A 7238-nucleotide genomic window follows, 5' to 3' on the forward strand; every position below is an offset into this window, starting at 1 on the left:
AGCCCCCGGGAGCTGCGAAGCACAGGAGACGGCGCAGAAAGCGACAGAGAGGGGTGTAAAAATCATTCATGTTTCCAAACGAAGGAGGAAAGAAAGAGAGTTGGAACAGAAACCAAATGATAAAACGGTAGATACACATCAACACATATCGATAATTTTTTGAAAGGCAAGCTGTTTAAACAGACAGATGTTACTGGAATGGATAGAAAAGCTTTAACCCAAACTCCCATGATCTGCAAGAAACGCACTTTTAATAATCATTTTTAACTGATAACGCCGTTCAGACGTGAAAGGACGAGAATGATGTCGGGTGGAAACACACACAGGAACAAGGAGGACCTCCGAGGAACCAAAACGAAGCAGAAGAAAGAGCCACGTCACGTGGGAACAGAGGGGTCGGTGCACCAAGAAGACACAGCAGCACCAGACGGGCAGGTACCTGGACTAGAGCTTCACAGTAAACAGGCCTGGAAGGATAAAGGGACGAATTCAGTTGTCATCGAAAGCTCAAGATGCCTCCCCGGGACCCGAGCGACCTCGTGGTCAGAACCTCCCAAAGACTCAGGGGGCCTGGATCGCACCCCCAACCAGCCGCATGAAGCTCACTCTGCAGACCAGCCCCCCACACGTGACCAACAGACACACACGTGGTGGAGTGTCCACGGAATGCCCGCCGAGATAGACCCCACCTCCCGGCTTCTAAATCGCACCTCGACTCCATTCGAATGATGGGCGTCCTACAGGACAGGTTCTCTAGCCATAACGCCGTCAAATTTTCAGTAACGGAAAAGTAGCCCGAATGTATCCAAACACTTGGAAATTAAATACCTCACCTCTAAATAATCCGTGTGCCAAGAGACAGCCTCAGGGGAAATTTGAAAATAGACTGAATAAATGTGAAAATACGTCATATTAAAATTTGTAGAATGTATCTAACAAAAGGGGTTCTCAGAAGGCAGTTTCTGGAATGAATCTCTTATATGAAGAAAATGCCTGAAATTTGTGTTTTTGCTTTGAGCCATTAGAAAAATGAGCAAAGTCATCAAAAGCAAGTAAAAGGAAGGAGATAATAAGGATAAGAATAAGTCATCTGTCTAGATACCGGCAATGATCAATTGAAATCTGAAATTAATTTTAAAAAATGCCATTTACAATAACTTAAAAAGGAGATAAAGCTGACGAACCATGTAGAACCTTTGAGCTAAAAATTACAAAATACTGGTGAAAATCTTCTAGGAAGATCTAATAAACGGAAAGACGCAGTGTTGACAGATCCGAAGATTCAGCCTCAGAAAAATGCCGAATTTCCCCAAATTTGTCTACAGATTTAAACAGAGTCCAGTAAAGACTCCAGCACACTTTGCTATAGACACAGACAAGTTGATTCTAAAATTTACCTTGAAAGACAAAGACATTCGAATAGCTTAAACAATTTTAAACAATAAAAATTTTAAACCAAAAAAAAAAAAATGTGGAGGTATTGCCCTACCTTCTCATGAGACCAGCGTTAAGCTGTGGTAAATCAGGCTCCAGCAGGTCCACGGAGAGAGAAAACGTACATCCGTGCAGCAGAGGAGAGACCTCAGAACGAGGCTTCCATGGGGTGGCCCACCGACTTTTAATAATGGCACGGAGACAATTCAGCAGAAGAGAAGGGCCCCTCAACCAAAGACGCTGCAGAAATTGGCTCTCCACTTACCCAAAGAGTAAAACTTGACTTCGATCTCTCTCCCTATGCAAACCCTCACCCCAGATGAGCCCCAGATGTAAACGTGAAGTGTCAGCTGTACAGTTTTCGGAGGGAAACACGGCAGGAAATCCTGTGAACTGGCGCCAAGAGCGTAATACCCAGAAGGAGAGAAAAACTTTGAAAACTTGGCAATGATGGGAGTTCATGACTCCACTGCTGGGTGTTTACTGGAGAGAGAGGAAACTCGTCCATACAGAAAATGAGGACTGAGGCTAATAGAGGCTCTCCTTGCAAGCAAAGCCTGGAACAATCCAGGGGTCCTTTCGCAGGTGAACTGGGTCCGCGCTGGGTACAGCCTGAGATGGGGTAACAGGAGGCAGCACAGCGGCATCTGTGCCCCGCGCCTGCAGCTGGGACTCCACTCGGCAGTGAAGGGGGCAGAATGTGGACACCCCCCAGGACGCGGGGCTTCGAGTGGAACTGAGAGGAGCCGTCTCAGGGCCTGCGACGCTGTGACCCTCCTTTTAGGACATTCTTGAAAGGCTCAACTATCGAGATGGGGACGGCTCAGTGGCTGCCCGGGTGGGGACAGGATGGGGTGCGACTAACTGGGGAGCCACGGGAGAGTCGCCTGGTGTGATGGAGTGCCCTCCCCCCAGCCGGACTGCGTCTAAACGAAACACGTGTGAAAACTCACAGCTGTACACGTATTCCTTCCAAGGCCCGTTGTGCTGTTCGGTAACTTAAAAATGGATGCAATGAGACAAAAGCATCAGCCCACAACCCGTTTCTGTCAAGAGTTGGTGCAAACTGAAAGACAGACCAGGCTCTTCTAGGGACCATGCGATAACCTCTCACTGGAGAAATTAATCATGTAATTCAAGTGTCAATAAATGAACAATACTGTCCGCAGAGGGAAATTTAGAAATAGAATAAAACCTGAAGCAGTGTGAAGGAAACAAAACACAGGAATTAACGACCTCGGACATGAAGATCAGCGGAACCAAGTGGCAGTTCTTGGAGCAGCTCGTTAGAACGGCAAACTCCATCACGGCGGATGAGGCGCAGGGACTGCACCACGGGGCACATTTTCAGGAGTTAAAGGAAAAAAAGACCGTAACTTCAAGCAGCTGCCAAGATTAAAAAGATAACAGTATGAATAATTTAACACCAATAAATTTTAAAAGCTAGGTGAAATAGACAAATTGCAAGAAAGACAACACATCTAATTGAAGCAGAGGAAAGGAAAAAATCTTGAATTCTCACACGGCCACTTAAAAATTGGAACCAGGGGCGAAAGTTCTTCCCTCAAAGCAAGTCCAACCCTCGGCTTGCTTTCGAAAAGGCAAATTCTCCCAAACATGCGTGGAACAAAATACAAAGTTTCCGCCCCATACGCAGAGAGCATTCGGTAAAGCATTGCAGGAGCCTTATCTTCTGGAGTTTGGTCTGCCATTCAAATAGAATTAAAGTAGAAAAACACGGATCTCAAACAAGATGATTACACTAGGAGAAAAGTGTGAGCAGGGCAATGTCATCCATAAATACGAAGGTCCTAGTTAATAACAGCAAAAAGATGCCGCAGCACAAGGAAAAGAAGCATCATCACAGCGCGGGGTTTGTCCCAGGAGTGAAAGAGCGGTTCAGCCGTGGAAATCAGTTTCTCTATTTCTCCCCATTAAGAAAGTGAAAGAGCAAAGTCTTTGCTCAACGGATTCCGTTCAACTGTCTGATAAAATTAAATATTTGAATAATAAAAACATCTCCGACAATATTAAAAATTAGAGTACCACAATGATCTAAAAAATATGCATACGGCATTTTTGGAGAAAACTACAAAATCTCTGAAAAAATTAGTAAGAGCTAAAATTGGGAGAGATACACCACAGGCATGGACTACGGGGTACTATTAGAAAGATTTTGATTCCCCTGAAACTAAATTATAAAATCACTTCAAAGTCAATGAAAATCCCAGCATGTTTTTCTCTTTTTTTCCTTTTTCTTTTCTTTCAAGGAGCATGGTTCTAACCAACTGCTTTAAAAATGGAACTGGAGCCGATGAGAATCTAGAAACCAAACTTGCACGCAGTCACCTAATAAAGGAGGAAACGGAAACGGCAGATATTTCAGGAAATGGGCTGGTTGTGCTCATCACAAAAGTGGGGTTTGATCCGAATTCACATCATGTGCAAAAATTAATTCTATTTGAATTAAAGACCCAAATCTGAAAGACAAACGAACACGGTTTAGACGTTGATACGGGGGATGATTTCAGGCCCTCGGGGTAGGAAACTATTTCGTACACAAGAAACAAAAAGCACAGACGAGGAAATAAGGGACCGGTGATTTTAACTCTGTTAAAATCAAGCAACGCTGCTCAGCCCCTGATACCGTAAGGACAGTGAGGCAGCAGGTGCAAAGGTGGAGAAAGTCATTGCGAGACCCCTGATTGATGGCGGATTGGTCCTCGGGAAATAAAATTTCCACCCCTCAGGAGGCACAAAGGAAATCCGTGCAAAATCGGGCCAAAGGCATAAAAGGAAAACCTGGGAGATGAATAAATATACAAAATGACACCCAGTATTCGTCTTAAGCAGGGAAATGTGGTGTGAGATGAGATCTCAGACACACACACACACACACACACACACACACACACACACACACACACGCATGCACGTGCAGGCACACCACCACCACCACACAGGCCAAGAGGGCACCTATAAGAGGAAACGGAGCTCCCATAACGTGTTGGGAAGGCAGAATTATCCAGTTCCCAAAGCCAGCCTGGTTTCACCGTACGCCTGGATCACACATCTCCTGCAGGCCAGCAGGTCCGCCTCTCGGAGTAGAGCCTCTACAATGAACAGTGTTCGTACACGCGGAGATGTGCCAGAACACACACACACACACAGAGCAGTCATGTTCACGGTGCCAAACCGTGGCACAGCAGGAAGGATGTGCCATACGCAGCACGTCCCTGCCCATAAATGTAACCAAAGCCGCTCTGAAAATGCGTGAAATGCAGCTGCATGTATCAAACGTGGGTGATTCTCAAAACCCACTACTGGAAAAAAACAAAACAAAAACAAGCCACAGAATACACTCAGCATCATTCTATTTATAGAAAGTTCAAAACAAGGCACATCTAAGTAATACCTTGTTTGAGAATATGAGTTGTGCTTATTTAAAAAGCAAGGGGATGGTCACTGCTGAGTTTAGGGTGGATTTTATTTTTGTAAAGAGGAAGCAGCTCACCACCATGGACAGGCCCCCAGGAGGACGTTCTGGAAATGTTCTCTTTTCTCGGCCAGGTGGTGGGTGTACTGTAATAATAATACTATTTTTATTATTGTTACTTTAAAACATTTTTTTGTCTCTTTATTTTTAGGGCTGTACCTGTGGCATATGGAGGTTCCCAGTCTAGGGCTCGAGTCAAAGCTGCAGCTGCTGGCCTACACCACAGCCACAGCCACGCAGGATCTGAGCCGCGTCTGCCACCTACACCACAGCTCACGGCAACCCCTGATCCTTAACCCACCGAGCGAGGCCAGGGATCGAACCTGCAACCTCATGGACACTAGTCGTATTGTTATTATTTGTTAACATGTTCAGAGCTCTGTCAGCCCCCGACCATGGGCTGTGTCTCGGGGGAGAAACCGATGTTCTCAGCCTCAGGGTCCCGCTGGAGAGGCAGGAAGGCAGTGAGGCCACGGGGATGGTGCGTGCGGGGACAGGGAGGGTCTGGGGTCCAGGGTCCTGGGCGCCTCCTGAATTAAGGTTCCTGCGGTGTTTGCCGAATGCGGATGTAGCAGGACCCTGATCCCCGAGTTAAGCCAGCGATAGCTGGCGAGACAGGCAAAGTGGCGTGAAACCCAGGCTCTTGATCCAGTGGCCCCCGGGGGGGCCTGGAGCTCCGTCGCGGCCCCTGCTGGACAGTCTCAGCCCCGATCCCTTCCGTCCTCCTGAAAGGCGCGGGGGAGAGGCCTGCCAGTCACTGCATGCAGAGAGCTCAGCCCGGCGTCCGGGACTCCGTGTGCGCCAGCCGCTTCACGCCGGTGGAGGACCCTGAGGTCTGGCAAGCTGCCACCCGCGCCGAGTCTCCCTAGAAACACTTTCTGAAGTCACCTTGCGACAGGCACGTGACTGCAGCGCTGCCGGAGACAGCCGCCCCGTGGACCTGGCCGAGACTGCCTGGGCTGTGATCTCGAGTCTCGGAAGAGCTTGGAGCTGCAGCGAGACTTTCGAAAGCGGGTCCCCAGGGTCACCGAGCGGGGCCTGGTGGCAGAGACAGAGGGCTTTGGAAGCAAGTGCACGGGAAAGACACACGGCAGGACTCTGGCTGGGGCACCTCTCGAGAGGGCAGGGGCCCGGGGCAACCCGTGCCACCTGGCAGACAGCAGAGAGCAAGGTGGATGACAGCCTGCTGGCCTCTCCCGTGTCCCCATGTCCTGGTCACTGGGACCTGTGGGAGGGGCCACAGAGCAGGGTGTGTGCACATCATGACGCGGAGTCGGGAAGCCCAGTGTGTACCATGTACATGCGTGCGTGCACCTGCGTACTGTGTGTGCACTACACGCGTGCATGTGCGTACAGTGTGCATGTGTGTGCTTGTGTGCACATGTGATAGCGTGCACGCCTGTGTGCACATGCGTATGTGTGTGTGCACGTGTGTGCTGTGTGCGTGTACGTAGTTTGTACAGGTCTATGTGTGCGTGTATATGGGTGTACGTGTGTGCACCTGTGTGTGTGTGTACGTGTGTGCACACGTGTACTGAGTTCACAGCCTGTTTGCAGCATCGGTCAGGGTTTTAGGAGAAATTGTGACATACACCAAGTGCACAAAAAAGAGGCAAGAAAGATGTTAACAGGTGCCTCTGTGTCCGTTGCCACAGGCAACTTGGTTTATTCACCACAGCAATTTGACTATAATTGCTTCGGATTCTTACGAAGCAAAAGCTGTTTTTAAAGCGTAACCAGCCACCGGGAAGCTGGCTCGTATCTTTCGGGGAGCGTTCTGCTTCACCCCGTCCCTGTAAACACTTCTTAGCTTATTTTAGTGCTTTAGGTTTGAAAACAAAAGCAGCTGCTTTGGGCCTTTCTCTTTCACTCGTGTCGTGTGTGTGGATTTGGTCATTTGCTCAACAGTGCTGCGCGGGGCCTTGCCTGTCGACAAGCAGCCCTTCCTCCATCCTTTCTCGGGTGTGTTCCCAGGGGTCGCTTCGCGGTTGTCGGGGCCACACGCCTTCCTGGGCCGCGTTTCCGTGTGGCAGGACTGTCAGGTCGGGGTCTTTACACAGGTGCTCTCCTTCCTCCGGAAGGACTTGGAAATAAATGAAACGGCTCACCCGTCTTCAAGTGGAAGCCCAAGGTTGTCAGCGCATGTTGAAGAGCTGCGTAGACGGTCAGCTGTGACACTGCATTTTGTACGCAGCCACCCCTTGGAGCCACTACGGTTTTGGTGGCTCACCCCTGCGAGTCAGCCAATACAGAAGTCAAGTGCGTCGCGTGAATTTTGGGGTTCCCCAGTACGTATAAAAGTTATATG

General features: G+C 48.9%; 1 long non-coding RNA gene across 1 annotated transcript; it reads right to left on the bottom strand.

Annotated features, from left to right (window-relative positions):
- Positions 1-224: 224 nt before the first annotated feature.
- LOC146403062 (uncharacterized) lies at positions 225-1685 on the bottom strand. Its single transcript, XR_014804647.1, has 2 exons — positions 1490-1685; positions 225-467 (listed from the first exon to the last, which is right to left on the bottom strand). It is a non-coding gene; the product is annotated as an uncharacterized LOC146403062 (long non-coding RNA).
- Positions 1686-7238: the final 5553 nt, after the last annotated feature.

This window comes from Sus scrofa, chromosome 5 (assembly GCF_054392235.1).
Source record: "Sus scrofa isolate SSC_HxYL_T2T_F1_AM1 chromosome 5, Sscrofa_HxYL_maternal_Yorkshire_Landrace_v2.0, whole genome shotgun sequence".
In the NCBI taxonomy this organism is placed as follows: domain Eukaryota; kingdom Metazoa; phylum Chordata; class Mammalia; order Artiodactyla; family Suidae; genus Sus; species Sus scrofa.